General features: G+C 42.0%; 1 protein-coding gene and 1 long non-coding RNA gene across 3 annotated transcripts in view; one reads left to right on the top strand and one right to left on the bottom strand.

The window, feature by feature from the left end:
- Positions 1 to 2,559: 2,559 nt before the first annotated feature.
- Positions 2,560 to 4,193, bottom strand: LOC114484506 (uncharacterized). The gene is made up of 3 exons (XR_003677495.2): positions 4,022 to 4,193; positions 3,311 to 3,866; positions 2,560 to 3,208 (listed from the first exon to the last, which is right to left on the bottom strand). It is a non-coding gene; the product is annotated as an uncharacterized lncRNA (long non-coding RNA).
- Positions 3,910 to 16,309, top strand: part of INO80D (INO80 complex subunit D) — a 72,983-nt gene continuing 60,583 nt past the window's right edge. The window contains exon 1 of one of the 2 annotated variants that reach the window (XM_055089663.1): positions 3,910 to 3,924. The gene's annotated coding sequence lies outside the window, so the exon portion shown is untranslated. Of the gene's footprint in view, positions 3,925 to 4,022; positions 4,075 to 16,309 lie in introns of those variants that run through there. The other variant, XM_024124620.3, reaches the window with a different exon arrangement.

Here is a 16,309-nt window from a genome sequence, read left to right as displayed (position 1 = left end):
ACCATAGTGTTCACAATAAGGTGGTCAATTTTTACAAAATTAAAATCATTAATACCAAAAGGCAGATCAATTAAAGTTTATAATAGTAAAAATATTAAGGCAAGTGTCTCCTATTTCAACTAAAGGCCAAAACAAGCTACTGGTGAAAGTAAAGCATAATAACAGAATAAATAAAAGACACTACTGCTCTAAGTATCACATAGGTAAAACTTTGGCATTCATGGCTCCAGGTCACTTCATCCACTGACTAGATCTTTTAGAAAATACCATAACTTTACAACATAGGTAACATTTCTAATTATGCTAGTGCATTACATGTACTGTTCACTTTCAGGATCAGGCAGGAAATCTCTCTTAAACACAGTGCATTTCAACTGACAAATATATATTTGTCTCAAAACAATGGATAGACTTAGGTACTAGACTTCATGAAGGTGAAATAAGCCGCTGGTTGCCACTAGTGAATGAAGGGGCTCCAGCTGCTGGCTACTCAGTTTGTTTCTGGCAAAGAGTAAATGGCAGAAACTTAGCATTTCCAGATATAGCGTACAGAGCTGTGGAAGGCACCTCAGAAACTATAGAGCGAAAGGATTCGGAATCTTATTGAAAACCTTAGGGCCAAGAACGTCTACATTCCTTGAAATTGAAGACGATTATCCCAACTGTATTTAAAAGAAGAAAGAAGTGGAAAGGAGGAGGAGGAGGGGAGAAGGGAAAGAAAAATAATACTTTTTGGAGCCCTTGGGGGAATTAAACCAGAGCACATACATAAAAGTGTCCAGCAAGGTTACCAAGATGTATTAGGGGCTCAGTGTTAGCCAAATTTGAGTACAGTATTGGGAATCTTATTGGGCAAAATACGTTTATTTAAGGTTAATTATGTCAGTAGTTCTGTCAGCACCTGTAGTTTCTAGGAATTAGAGATAATAACACCTGAAATGAGTTCAATTACCAAACGAAATAAACACTGACCAATGTTACAAACGTAGCAGGATTTCTTCTTGTTGGGCCTGTAATTCCCCAAGTCTGGGCTATTTAGCTCAGCTGGTGAATAAACATCATGGATCACAGCCCTGTACAAGTCAAGCTTTATAAAGAGAAAGACATTGAAATGCTAAGATTATGCACCATATCCCTATCCCCAGATGGACATCACGAAAACAAGCTTGCTGGTCACAAGAGGGATTGCATAAAAGGGTGCAGTCAGCTTAAAGCAAACACATCTTAATTTCTTGAAAAATTCAAAGCATATCTACAAAGTCATGTCATGTCACATATAAGAAACAAGTTGCTCAAAAACACGTTTTTCAAGTCCACTAGATTTCTTCATTAAGGGAACGGATTTCCTTGTTATGACTGAAGTGTTTGATTTCCAAATGTTAAAAAAACTGTAAATAGAACACAACTTCATAACTGATTCTTATCATCTCAGAAACGTCAGTTAATTTTACTTTCATTACTTTAGATTTTTCTAGCAAAGAGTAAGGCAAAAAAACTGCAAAAGAAAACCAAGACTATTCAGGTACTGTATTCAAACATAGATGATAAAGATGGGGGTCAGCATGAAAATAATAAGTATCTGTTATATGCATTATCTGAACTCATTTTAACATTATGGGAATTTCTAAATTTGGAAGCTCAAAAAATAAACATTTTAAAGTGAGGCATCAGTTATTTCTAAATGCTCTGTAATAAATTTTAAATGAAAGAAATTAAATATTCTACTGAGTCCATTGACAGATGAATGGATAAAGAAGATGTGGTACATACACACAATGGAATATTACTCAGCCATAAAAAGGAACTAAATTGGGTCATTTGTAGAGACCTGGATGGGCCCAGAGACTGTCATACAGAGTGAAGTCGAAAGAGGAAAACAAATATCGTATATTAACGCATACGTGTGGAATCTAGAAAAATGGTACAGACGAACCTGTTTGCAAGGCAGAAATAGAGACACAGACACAGAGGACAAACGTATGGACACCAAAGGGGTAAGGGGGGGGGTGGGATGAACTGGGAGACTGGGATTGACATATATACACTACTATGTATAAAATAGATAACCAACGAGAACCTGGGGTATAGCACAGGGAACTCTACTCAATGCTCTGTGGTGACCTAAAAGGGAAGGAAAGCCAAAAAAGAGGGGATATACGTATACACATAGCTGATTCACTTCACTGTACAGCAGAAACACAACACTGTAAAGTAACTATACCCCAATTAAAAATAAATATTCTACTGATGCAAGGCACTACTATTACAAATTCCTTCCCACTATGTCAGCCAACTTGCGTCAGAAAAATAACTCTTCGTACAAGATTCAATTCCTCATTCCCTGTAGAACACACGAAAAGACCTTTTGTTCATTTTCTAGTATTCTTCTCTTTCTATATCTCTGCAATTTGTTCTTCTCCAGTAAGAGTTCTATGGGAATTGTTGCAAGTGGGCAGCACCCGTCTCTCCCTCACCTCTGTGTTAGCTCTGCACTGTATGACTTTGTTCCCATCTATCTACTAAGCTTTGCTTATTGGAAAAAAGCAGATTCATGACATCCACTGCAATATATTAAAAGCACTTCACACAGTTTGGCAGCACATTAGAAATTCTTAACATTTCAACTCTAACAACAATAGACACATTTCTCAATTCTGCGACACAGAAAGTGGATAGCAACATGTGTAATGCACCAAAGATCTAAACCTTAAAGGATCTAAAGTAAAATAAAAATTAAATGCCTGTACAAAATTCTAAATAAGCAATTGTACTTAGAGAAAATCTAAAGCTGTCTTTAAAATCTGTTTCCAGTTTTACAGTAACATTTCTTCATGGGCAGACCATAACAGCATTAGGATTATTTCTATAAAGGTGGTCAGTTATACTTAAGTTGTATTTATGCCCCCAGTGATCTCTGCCTTAATTTGCACTGTGAAAAATAAACAGCTGCATCTTGCCCTTCTGGACAATCAATAGGTTTTATTTACATTGCTTTGAGAAAAGGAGACAAAAGACATCCGTTTACAACTGTCTTCCAGCAATCTCAGTTTGGAGGGGAATATATAACACAAATTTTTATATATAAGGAATCATATAAATCTCTCTGTATATCAATACAAAAACGTATAAATAAGTAGACAAATAAAGTGGCTAGGAAGTCTCTTGAAGTCCAAATTTATAAACTGACCACCAGACCCAGAACTTAGATCTGTAACGGAAAAAAAAATCATTATTAGCCTGAAAAAAAAATTCAAACACCACTCTCACGAACATGGAAAAAATTAAACAGAAAATAGAAAACAATAATCACCGGAAAACCTGTGTCTTGTAAAGATTTCTTGCCATCAGAAGATGCAGAAACAATTTTCCCCCTGGTGCAAATGCAAACGTTTCTCAAGCACCCCCAGTTTCTTCCCCGCTTTTTCCCCCAGGCGCCGGTGTAGACGGCCGGTGTGGACTTTTTTCCAGAGATGAGAAGTCGAAATTTGTACTTTACCGGGAGCGGGTGCACTTTTCCCCCCGGCCCCCCTTTCCTCTGCCTCCAAGATGGTAGGAAAGTTGTCGTTTCGGAGGGCAGAGGAGCTGCTCTCTGGTGTTATGTCCTCGCAGTGCCTGTAGTGGTGCTGTAGGAGGCTGCTGCCTCTTCTTGTGCAGCTCCGGCAGCCCTGCCTTCTTGGCTGGAGAGTATATTCAGGGATTTCCCCTTAATAATCACCGACCCTGGGAGCACTTTTTAGTTTCCAAAATAAAAATATGATCCTCACCCCTCTTGCTTGACAGGGAAAGGCTCTCGCCGGAGCCCAGGGGGGAGCAGTAGCCGCGGCGGCCGAGCTTCCTAGTCCATTGCCAGCGCCTCTCACTCTGATCTGTCAGACCAGCCGAGGGAAAAGGGGGGAAGGAGAAAAAAAAAAAAGCAGCTGAAAGGTAAGCAGAGGCGGCCCCAGGCCCGGCCCACATCCCCGGGCTCCCGTAGGGCGGCGGGCTGGGCCGCGCAGGCAGGGCGGGCGGCGAGCGCGCTTACGTGAGGCCGGGGATTCGCCGGCCCGCGCCAGGCCCCGGGCAGAGAATGAAAGGGTGAGAGGGGCCGGCGCCGGGGTAGCGGGGGCTGGGGACTCGGGGGCCTGGGGGGCGCCCACGGTTGACGACGGCGGGCCTCCGGGCGGGGGTGCAGCCGGGGCCGGAGCGGGGCGAGCGGCGCGGCCTGCGCGGGCCGGGGTTGAGGGGGCGCCGGTTAGGCCTCGGGCCGGCGGGCGCTGTAGCGGCCGCGCCCTACCCCCGCACCCCGGGCCTCCCCGCGCCCCTTCGGGTCCCCCGGGGCCTCCGGGCGGGACGGCGGCGCTGCTGGGCCGAATCTTGCGCGGGGCCCCGGAAAGCTCCCCCGCGGGGCGGCAGGCCCGGGCGGCCGGGACCGGGGCGTCAGGGCCTAGGAGCGGGGAATGGGCGCCCAGCTGCCCCCTTCCCCCGCTCTCTCGCCGACGCCCCCCACCCCCCGATTCCGGTAATAGTTGAATTTATTTCTCCCCCTTCTCTGCGCTCCGGGCGGCCAGGCCAGGCCGGGGCGGGGCGGGCGGCCTGGCGGGCGTGGGGTGGGGTAAAGGGGTGGTGAGGAGTCAGGTGCAGCCGCGGCCCGGAAAGTTTCCTTTTAGGCCTGAATTGGGGGCTGGTCTCCTTTCGGGGAGCCCCGGTCCTAGCGCTCGCGACCCCCGAGGGCGTGGGGGAGAGCACTCGGCTATTTTGAAACTCTTTGCCAGTTCCTGTCCGTGGAAGGTACTCCGCCCCTGCACCCCTCGCCCGCTCCCCGGCGAGCCCTTCCAGGGCTACAGACTCCAGCCCCTTCCCCGGGAGCCCCCCGGCTGGGGAGAGGGCCCTCTCGGCCCGTTTGCAAAAGTTTTCCAGGGATTTGTCTTAGCTTATTAGTTAGTGACTGGGCTTGTTGCAGTGGGAAGGGAGGAGGTAAATTCAGGTGGTATTTCTACGGGGCAGGCTTTCCTAGTCGCTTTTTTAGCCCTCACCCCGGAAACCGGGGGTGTTATGTTCAGATTGAGCACCCACCCTTCTCCCATCCCGGGCTCCTTTGGGTCTCGAGCCCCCTTTTCTGGACAGCCTTGCTGAGGGAAAGAGGTAGGGAGCGGTGAGGAGCCTGACAGTGAGAGGGGGTTGGATGTCTCGAGAGCCCCCAGATGGAAGAGTTTCCTGTCCTATTTGGTCAATGTCCGGGAAAACAAGCGCGGGGACGGGACCCAAGAGGGAGACCCAGGTTCTCGGGACGGACCCTGCTGGGAAGCGTTAAGAATGAGGAGGGAGTGGAGGTGGGCAGGGCAGCTCCTGAAACAAAGTCTGCAGTTTAAGGATCAGTCGTTTATTTATTCTGATAACAGCTATTTGGATTTCTGTGATACTCTTAGGTTCGACCCTAGAAATAGAAAAATGGGCATTTTAAGGAAACTTGTTATTGCCACAACTCAGAAGGGTCTGTGGAAGAGTCCTCGGGGAACTGAACATAGCTGACACGGTGTGGTTTGGGTATGGTTTTTTTTTTTTCTCTCTATGTTTAAACGGATCCAATTTTAGCTATATTTTGGTGCCGTGAGTTTTGAAAGTTAAAAAAAAAAAAAGAAAAAAAAATCGAAAACTTAAATTTCCAAATCTAGATTTCCTGGTTTTCGGGGATGGGATGTTTCCTGTGGCAACACTTAACCTCCTGGTGTTCTTTAGTGTGGAAGTCGAAATGTTAATGTGCCCTGCCCCCCACTCCCAACCCCCAGCGTGGGCATGTTTGGAGAGGTGATTTTTCCTCTTTCATTCGCTCTTTTCTTCCCGGCTTTTTTTTTTTTAGCAGACCTAGGACAGGAGGTTGTGTGTAGGTATGTGTGTCCTGCCTGGTAGGCTGGAGTTGGCTGGCAGAGGTGTTCCACATTCTGACCGCTCATACACCCCCCCCCCCGCCAGAGCACTGTTACCCAGGGACAAGGTGGTACTTGCAGAGGGCAAGGGGTAACCCAGGACTTGGTCAGTGCTGACTTCTGTTAGGCGTGGAAGTGAGATTCCTTCTGTGATTCTTAGTAAGTGTGTCTTCTTTTCCTTTTGTCTGCCTAAAATAAAACTCCTTCTGTTTCTCCACAGTGACAGCCATCCAGCCATTTAGTATTTTACTTAAGAAAGCCTTGATATTTGAGAGTGTATGGATTTCTTACAAAAATGCAAATTACATTTAATGGTTGTTTAACTTTATTGATTAATTGAAATTGCTTATTGATTTCGATGTTTTCATATACTGTGTACCCAAAATTATTACTTCTGTTATAGCTTGTCCTTATTTTTGGAGCATATTGGATGGAAGAAATCAGTCTATGAGTCTCTTAGGACATTTTAAGGTTTAAAAAAATCTCTTTGCCTCATAATTTGATATTCTTAAGGTATATTGTTGGCGTCATAGTCCCAGACTTTCAAAATCTGTATATGAACAAACCCAAAAGTTTTGAACTCCCCCGGCCTCCACATCTTTCCTAATCTAATCACCCCATGGGCTACTTTATTTTTGAAGGAATGGTGGGTTTCAAATACATTGTATTTGAAACTAAGAAAAGACTTTCAAGGTAAATATTGAATGAATTTTAAGTTGCTAAGGTAATATACTTTTTCACTATTAAATATTTAGTTTCAAAATCAGATGTTTAATTTTCATTTATAAGTCTGAAATAATCGTTTTCTTTCCTCCAAAAGATTGTGTAAGAAAATTTGTATACCCTACCCCAACCATTTTTCTCAGTGAGTAATGTTAGTACTATTTTTAGAGAAATGAAATTATAGTTTAGATGGATTTAAAAATTTCCAAGTCAGAGCACCCAAAATTAAACATGTCATTTCAAAAAAAAAATGCTGATCCATTCATTCTTACCTGAAATGTTTCCCCAGGGTTAGTAGCTCTCACTATCCAGCTCTGGAACAGTAGTTATTGATAATGAGAGGTATTTGTATGTGAATACAGTTAACAGCAATATTCTGAGACAGGTAGCACTCCGTGTCTCCCCACACACACCTGGTAACTTGTAAACAATGGATGAATTGGTGAGACTGGGGTGGAGGCAGCAAATTGTCCCCAAAGGAGATACTCCACTGCATATACAATGGTGTCCCATCCAAGTCCATTTAACTTATGCTAATTCGACTCTGTGCTTTGCAAAACAAACAGCAGTGGAGTCTCCTCCCCACTTCCTTTAGCTATGAGTTTGTTCCAGAACCCCGACTGTAATGGCTGGTCCTGGCGTTTTGGGGACACTTGCAGAGTTACTTTTGATCAGCTTAAAATGAAAACCTTAGGTCTCCCTTTTTTCCCCTCCTTGCACTTAAGATGCCAGGCTACTTGGTTCTGATTCTTTCCCAGCATGTGACTTGGTTTTAAGACAGCTTTTTGGTTGCATTTTATTTGTAGCATAGTATCCTGCAGTCAGCCTTATTGGGGCTGGGCCTTGGGTTCTGATGCCAGTTCTTCCACTGGGGAGGTTTCTCAGTCTTTATCTATAAAATGGAAATAACTTTTTTTTTGATGTAAAGATTAGATGAGATAGCCCACGTGCTTGGCTCTTAATTCCCCTAGCCCACTCTACTTTTCTATTAGCACCGTCTATACTATTTCTCTTGTTTGTTTGCTTTTTTTTTCAGACTAAAGGTAATATTTGCTCATATTCATCCCATTCAGGAGATAACCATTAACATTTTGTTGTGTATGTGTGTGTTTTTCCCTATTTTGTGATTGTATGTGCATACCGCATAATTTCAGGATCTTCCATTTAACAATGTTGTATAGTTTTGTATTGCTTAAAAGCTTGGGCTGTGGAGACAAATTGGCTTTGAATCCTACCTATGTAACTTGGATAAATTACTTACTCTAATTAAGTCTCAGTTTATTCGTCTGTGAAAGGGGGTGATAATAACACCTTTTTCATAGGGTTGCTGTGATGATTAAATGAGGAATTGCACACAAAGCCTTTAGAGTGGTGCCTGACCTTTATATAATATTTTCCTTTAAATGTTTTTTAATATTCTCGATGTGAATTTTTCAATGTGAATGAGTGCTTGACTCAGCATATATTAATACTAATAAGTATTTGAGTACAGATACAATATAATAATTACTTTCATGGGGCAAATGAATATTTTTGTGCCAGTAAAAAATCAGCAGTATATTCATAGAGAGTTTCAGTAGCTTGATGTTAGCCTAGTCTCTGTCGTTGATTCTGTGAGTTGGTAAATGTAAAGGAGTGGTAAGTACACCAGTGGGCAAAGAAGGTGGGTTTACTTCTAGCTCCTTTTAACCTCTGGAGGTTATCTGCCTGCAGCTGTGTGTGTTGTATGGCTTTGAAGGGCGGAGTAGTCTGTGGCTTTGGGTAGGCTCATCTTGGGAGGGTCGGATGTTTATCTGAGGTGATGGTAGGATTTGCTGAAGCCAGTGCTGTTTCATTCATTTAACAGATTAGCTTCTTTAGTGGTAGCCCTGGGCCTTGTAATAAAAAGACACATTGTCTGCCCTTGAGGAGTTTTTAGTCTAGTGGAGAAGAAAAATAAAGCTGACATTTACATCTTTGAATGGTGAGGGATAGTTTAGCCTGGAGGAAGGAAACCTACTTATTCTGGCCTAGGGGCAAGCAGTTAACATTTTCCAGTGGGGGGATTTCTGCCCTGAGGGAATGGGAGGAGTTAGAAAGGCATTCCAGGAGGTGGGACCTGCAAGTACTAATAAATGCCTACGGACAAAGGAGTATTCTGTATTGCAAATTGTAGGAATTGGGGGAGTAGGAATCTATAATGGGAGAGGGAGTGGTCAGCCTGACCAGGTCCTAAGGAGTTTGTACTTAGGCCAAGGGATTTGGATTCATTTTACATTTATGTAGGCCTTTGGCCAAATAAATTATTTGCATTTTAGAAGATTTGAATCGTACAAAAGGTGGAACAAAGGAGGGCAAGTGAGACAGCTGCTGAGAAGAGATTGAAGGTTTGGACTAACGAGGTGGCAGTGGAGATGGAGAGAAGTCAGTGGAGAGGCTGTTACGGAGGTAAAAGTGGTCTTCATAGGTTGACCGGATGTAGATTTGGGAACCATCCTCGTATAGATAACAGCTGAAGTTGTAGAATTAGAAAAATTTGGTTTAGTCAGTGGTTCTTAGTCTTTTTTGGGAATCCGATGAACTTTCTGGCCCCTTCTCCAGTAAAATGCATTTATGCATATTCACAGTTTTATACATTTAGCTTGAAACCTGGGATAATCTAGTCTTGGGGTAGATGTAGAGCAGACATTAAAATGAAAGCCTGTAAAATGTTTTGTCTGATATTCATTCTTTGTGTGTGACTTTATCACTGACACGTTATAGATGAGGAAACAGATTTGTAAAATAACTTGTTCAAGGTCACGCATCTTGTATTTCAACAGTTTAAATGAGCTGCTGACGTGGAAAAGATTTTGTGGGAAAATTTGGATTTTTGTCTTCTTTGAAAAATTGGAAGATCTGGAAACGTTGGGTCCACGCGCGCCTGTGTTTTTTGTTTGTTTGTTTTTGCGGTACGCGGGCCTCTCACTGCTGTGGCCCCTCCCGCTGCGGAGCACAGGCTCTGGACGCGCAGGCTCAGGGGCCATGGCTCACGGGCCCAGCCGCTCGGCGGCATGTGGGATCTTTCCGGACCGGGGCACGAACCCGTGTCCCCTGCAGCGGCAGGCGGACTCTCAACCACTGCGCCACCAGGGAAGCCTGCCTGTGTGTTTTAATCGTGACAACTTGTTGGAACTGGTTTGAGTCTGCTGTCTTTTAGATAAGCAAAGTTTGCCAAAGTCTGGCCACGGCCCACCCCTGTGGCCCGTGTAGGCATTTATTTCATCTTCGATCCCTATAAAACAAGATTAAGAGCATCTTGGGGAACATTGACATTTAAGTCTGGGGTCAAGAGAAGCCATGACTGAGCGGCCAGAAAGAGAGTTTTCAAGAAAGAGAAAGTGTCAGGTGCTGCAGAGAGGTCAAGTGAGATAAGGATGGAAAGGTGGACCTGGAATTTAGTAACAAAGAGGCCATTGGTTTCAGATTCTTAGAACAGAAGAACTTTGAGGACTATAACTACAACTTAATTTTTCTTTCTTCTTGTCCTGCAGTGTAGGGTTTCTGTAACAATTGAGAGTGACTGTGGCATGGATAGAAACTCAGAAGGCATTTGTTGTACAGGATTGTTAACTGGACCTAATAAATGCTGTAACCCAATCAAACACTGCTCATTCTGCTAGTATTGTCATCCTAAGAACACCGGGAATATAGATGTTCTGTAGAATGTAGAAGACATTTTTTTGTTGTTGTTGTTTTGTTTTGTTTTGTTTGTGGTATGCGGGCCTCCCTCTGTTGTGGCCTCTCCCGTCGCGGAGCACAGGCTCCGGACGCGCAGGCTCAGCGGCCATGGCTCACGCGCCCAGCCGCTCCGCGGCATGTGGGATCCTCCCAGACCGGGGCGCGAACCCGGTTCCCCTGCATCGGCAGGCGGACGCGCAACCACTGCGCCACCAGGGAAGCCCAAGAAGACATTTTTAATATTAGATTTTTAATATGGATTATAGAAAACAGTTCTCAGTGGATTCTGTTACCCTAGCCTCAAGAAGGTGGGAGGGCCTGACTTAACCGAGAATTATGTTGTACCATTCAGAAAACCAGCAACAGCTGGAGACTGCATTTCAGCCCTGCAGATCTTTGATTAAAATAATACCAATAAACTACTACTTACTGCTTCTAATAGCACTTAACATTAAGTGATTAGTATGTGCTAGGTACCATGCACATGAAATACCTAATTTAATTCTCCTAAGTGACTGAATGAGGTACATACTATTGTAATCCTTTCTTTACAACTGAGAAAACTGAAACCTAAATAACTTGCCCAAGGTCAAACACACAGTAATTAGCAGAGCCAGATTGGAGCACCATCTCTGATACCCCCTAAAGCCAGTAAGTGCTCTCAACTGCTGCATGAGCTATCCTTACCTTTCTAATAAATTAGGTAAAGAACTCGACTAGCATAAAGGCCATTTTAATTAAGATTCACAATGCAAACTTATTCGTACAGTGCTGTTTGAGCACAGTGTTTGGCACATAATCGACATTCAATAAGCAATTTATTTTTAAATATTCTAGTTTGAACTTCATGTTGAATATTGTTTATATTTTGGGGTGATAGGCAGTTTTTCTCACTGATCTTTCTCTTTGAATCACATCAGTTGATAGATTTTTATCATTTCTGAGTCTAATTTTACTACTTTTCACATTGATGTGTGGGATATTGCTGTTTTTTAAAAAATCAATAATAATAATAATCTGTTTAGTATCACATTTTTATGCTCCATGAAGTTGAATTAAAATTCATTTCAAAAAAAGCTTAAAGTAGGGGGCACACGCTTTTTACGACTTTATATGATCTGGGATAAGTAAAAATTCTTTTCGTTTGTATTAAATATATTAGAAAACTAACATTCTGAGAGTTTAGGTTCATGTTGGATTAGAAAAAATTGTAAGGCATGTTGTAGGTCCAGGCTCTTAAAAGGGGGTAGAATATAAAATTACAGATGGCAATTAGGGGAAAATGCTGTGGCAGTGAAATGAACGTGCTTCTGAAACTCGAGACTCAAAAGAACAGTAATGACATGCAGAGATTCCACATGGAGGTGATACAGTGGCAGTCCCAAAGAGAATAATGTTCAAATTTTTGCAAATTGGTTTATGGTTGCTGTTGGAAGACAGAAAGGGCTGTAGGTTGCTTTTGTTAAAAGCTTATCTTTGGAGAAATGTCTATTTAGGTCTTCTTCCCATTTTTGGATTGGGTTGCTTGTTTTTTTGTTATTGAGCTGCATGAGCTGCTTGTAAATTTTGGAGATTAATCCTTTGTCAGTTGCTTCATTTGCAAATATTTTCTCCCATTCTGAGGGTTGTCTTTTGGTCTTGTTTATGGTTTCCTTTGCTATGCAATAGATGGTTTCTGCCCTTACATTTAGGTCTTTAATATATTTTGAGCTTATTTTTGTGTATGGTGTTAGGGAGTGTTCTAATCTCATACTTTTACATGTACCTGTCCAGTTTTCCCAGCACCACTTATTGAAGAGGCTGTCTTTTCTCCACTGTATATTCTTGCCTCCTTTATCAAAAATAAGCTTTCACATGTAGCTGTCCAGTTTTCCCAGCACCACTTATTGAAGAGGCTGTCTTTTCTCCATTGTATGTTTTTGCCTCCTTTATCAAAAATAAGGTGACCATTTGTGCGTGGGTTTATCTCTGGGCTTTCTATCCTGTTCCATTGATCTATATTTCTGTTTTTGTGCCAGTACGGTCTTGATTACTGAAGCTTTGTAGTACAGTCTAAAGTCCAGGAGCCTGATTCCTCCAGCTCCGTTTTTCTTTCTCAAGATTGCTTTGGCTATTCGGGGTCTTTTATGTTTCCATACAGATTGTGAAATTTTTTGTTCTAGTTCTGTGAAAAATGCCAGTGGTAGTTTGATAGGGATTGCATTGAATCTGTAAATTGCTTTGGATAGTAGAGTCATTTTCACTATCTTGATTCTTCCAATCCAAGAGCATGGTATATCTCTCCATCTATTTGTATCATCTTTAATTTCTTTCATCAGTGTCTTATAATTTTCTGCATACAGGTCTTTGGTCTCCACAAGAGGGGAAGAGATATGGGAACATATGTATATGTATAACTGATTCATTTTGTTATAAAGCAGAAACTAACACACCATTGTAAAGCAATTATACTCCAATAAAGATGTTTAAAAATATATATAAACAGGGACTTTGGGGGGAAAAAAAAGCTTATCTTTCTTACTTTTCTCCCTGCTAATGTCTTATTCCTCCGTATTTGCAAGGAGAAAGAAACTGTGGAAAGGAATTTATTTTTCATTAAACTCAGCATGTAATATCAAGAAGGATTTTTTTTTTTACACCTACCCATATTTCCTTCTCTTGAATTTCAGTATATGGATATGTTTGCTGTGAAAATATTCTTTCTGTGAATTTATTCTCAGTAATAGTTATTTTTGCTTTTTTGGTAATAATTAATAAGGGTGTATATTCTACTGCTGCTCTTACGTGCTTAGTTACCTTAATTCTATTCTCTTCTTTAAGGGAGCATAGATCTGTTTGTATTCTTTTTTTTTTTTTTTTTTTTGGGGGGGGTATGCGGGCCTCCCTCTGTTGCGGCCTCTCCCGTTGCGGAGCACAGGCTCCGGATGCGCAGGCTCAGCGGCCATGGCTCACGGGCCCAGCAGCTCCGCGGCACGCGGGATCCTCCCAGACCGGGGCGCGAACCCGGTTCCCCTGCATCGGCAGGCGGACGCGCAACCACTGCGCCACCAGGGAAGCCCGATCTGTTTGTATTCTAATTCTAAACAAGTTATTTCCACAGCTGAGTATAGTATGTACTATAGCTGTGATAAATTTAGTCTGGTTAGGATTTTTTTTTTTTAGTGATGTTCATTGTGTATTAAAAGGTAGAGCTTAGGTATAGTTCTAAATGGATTAGTCAGTGGGATTGTATTTAAATATTAGGGTCTGTAAGACATTTGATTAAGATCATGTGGACTTTATACATTATATGTTTCATCTCTTATTTTATCTTACAATGAATGTCAATGAGTGAAGGCCATGTGAACTTCACCTTTGGTGGAGTAGGGGTAAAGAACTTCAGTGGTGGGAGGCTAGATGTAAAAAATGAAAAATATATAGTTTTTTTTTTTTCTTCCCCTGAGATCTACCTTAGCGCTTTTGTGATGATTTCTTCTTTAATTTAAAAGGAAAAACCTGTTAATGTAGAGAAGACCAGATGAATAGTTGTTTCCAGTTTATAGACAAAGTGATTTTTTTTTTTTTTTTTTTTTTGGCCATGCCCTGCGGCATGCAGGATCTTAGTTCTCCAACCAGGGGTCGAACCAGTGCCCCCTGCATTGGGAGTGCAGAGTCTTAACCACTGGACTGCCAGGGAAGTCCCTATAGACAAAGTGGTTTTGATATTAAATAATACTCATTAAGAAGGAAGTTAGATTTCAAAGCAGAGGGCCATCGTCCCCCAACATTCTTTCCTTTTATGGTATATAAAGTGAGTTTGAATACATTAGGGAATTGAAAATATAAGTATAAAGATTAAATTGGGCTTTAAAAAATTTTTTTTATTAATTTATCTTTGGCTGCATTGGGTCTTTGTTGCTTCGCGCAAGCTTTCTCTAGTTGTGGTGAGCAGCATTACTCTTTGTTGTGGTGCAGAGGCTTCTCAGCGCGGTGGCTTCCCTTGTTGCCGAGCATGGGCTCTAGGCACTCAGGCTCAGTAGTTGCTCTAGGGCATGCTGGCTCTCAGGCTCTGGGGCTCTAGAGCGCAGGCTCGGTAGTTGTGGCGCATGGGCTTAGTTGTTCTGCAGCATGTGGGATCTTCCTGGCCCAGGGATCGAACCTGTGTCCCCTGCATTGGCAGGCGGATTCTTAACCACTGTGCCACCAGGGAAATCCCTGAATTGGCCTTTTAAAAGAGGGATTTGAAAATGGATTGTTCAAAAAGGAGATGGAAAGTTGGCTTTTAGTAGGACTTTAAAACGTTAAAAATCAAAGAAATATTAATAGAAAAAAATAATCACAGGTAGATGTAAAAAAACTAAGGTTGAAGAGAAGCTGTTTATAAGATATTGCAATTGAACACCTATTTGTAATGGCATAGAGGTCATTAGCAAGAGCTTTGGCACCTTGTGGCAAATGCTGAAAGAGGGCAGTTGGATAGATTAATGAATTCTTAGAGTTAGGAGGAAGTTGAATAGGTAGATTTTAATTCATTCTTACATTGTTTTAAGAAACATTATTTGCCAGATAGACATTGGGTAGCAAATTATGTGAATCTTTTTGATGAAACGTTTGGTGTTACCTCAGATGTACTGCAATATTGAAAAAATTTAAAGCTTCTAAATTATACTTTCTCTTGGTATATGGCTATGGCTATTAGAAATTATTGTGTAGGCTGTCTGAAGTACCAATTTAGTGATTTTTAAAAATTACTTAATGATTGGTGGGTGAATCTAGTAACCTGTTTTGGGTAGACAACCTAGAATTGAGGTACTACACAGAAGCTATTTATGTAGGCAGCATGTACTTATTGAGCAGCTGTTAACTTCTGGGCACTTTGCTAAGCTCTGAGATATAATGATGAACAGAAAACTGTTTATCCCTCTAGGAGCTTATTTCCTAAGAGGGAAGACAACGGAAGAACAGGCAATTAAAGTAGAATGTGATAAGGGTTAAAACAAAGAAATGTACAGAGTACCTCAGAGGAGCATGTAACTAACTCAGCCTTTGGGAATCTGCATGTGGTGACAACTGAGCTGTGTTCTGAGGCTAGGGCTGGCCAGAGGAGGGGGCACAAAGAGGAAGACATCCATTGCTCTGGACAGAGGGCCTGTCGTTGGGCTTAGTGAGACCAGAGGCGCCTGGGTGCTCAGAGCTCTGGGTGAAGTCCTCCAGTTATTCACTTCCTTTCTTTTGAGTGCATCTCGTTGCATAGATTATAATCTTTTCAGGGAAAAAATTATGTCTTTTACTATTAATATCCTCTATAGCTTCTCTGAAAATGATGGACTTGCCATCAGTATTTAATAAATAAATACTTGTCATTAAAGCTAGAATCACATGGATTAGACATAGTGAAAATGAATCAAGTTTAGTAACTTCTTTAATAACATGTTGATTCTTAAAAATAAACAGAAAATAACATAAGGAATATGTTTGTTGTAAAAATTAGATAATTTGTTTTATGATTTTGATTTTATTTTGGTACATTTTACTATGCAGAATTTTAAAAGATACTTCTGGTTAATGATGTCAGAATACTGACATCTCTGCTCTCTAAACCAACTAAAAAGAATAAGGAGAATGAGAAACAGAAGAAAAACTCAACCTTTTTTTTTTTTTTTTTTTTTTTTTGTGGTATGCGGGCCTCCCTCTGCTGTGGCCTCTCCCGTTGCAGAGCACAGGCTCCGGACGCGCAGGCTCAGCGGCCATGGCTCACGGGCCCAGCCGCTCCGCGGCATGTGGGATCCTCCCATACCGGGGCGCGAACCCGGTTCCCCTGCATCGGCAGGCAGACGCGCAACCACTGCGCCACCAGGGAAGCCCAAAAACTCAATCTTTGATAACTAAAAAAACCTTGTAATCAGAATATATGAATTAGTGCTATTTAAGTGCAGTGGGAATGGAACCAGGGCAAGAGAGGATGCAAGGAGAGGATGATTTCCTCTGTAGAACTCAAGCAAAGT

The sequence above is a fragment of the Physeter macrocephalus genome, chromosome 2 (genome assembly GCF_002837175.3).
Source record: "Physeter macrocephalus isolate SW-GA chromosome 2, ASM283717v5, whole genome shotgun sequence".
Taxonomy (NCBI): Eukaryota; Metazoa; Chordata; class Mammalia; order Artiodactyla; family Physeteridae; genus Physeter; species Physeter macrocephalus.
The sequence above is the reverse complement of the archived record's forward strand: the minus strand, read 5'-3'. Positions and strand labels throughout refer to the sequence as shown.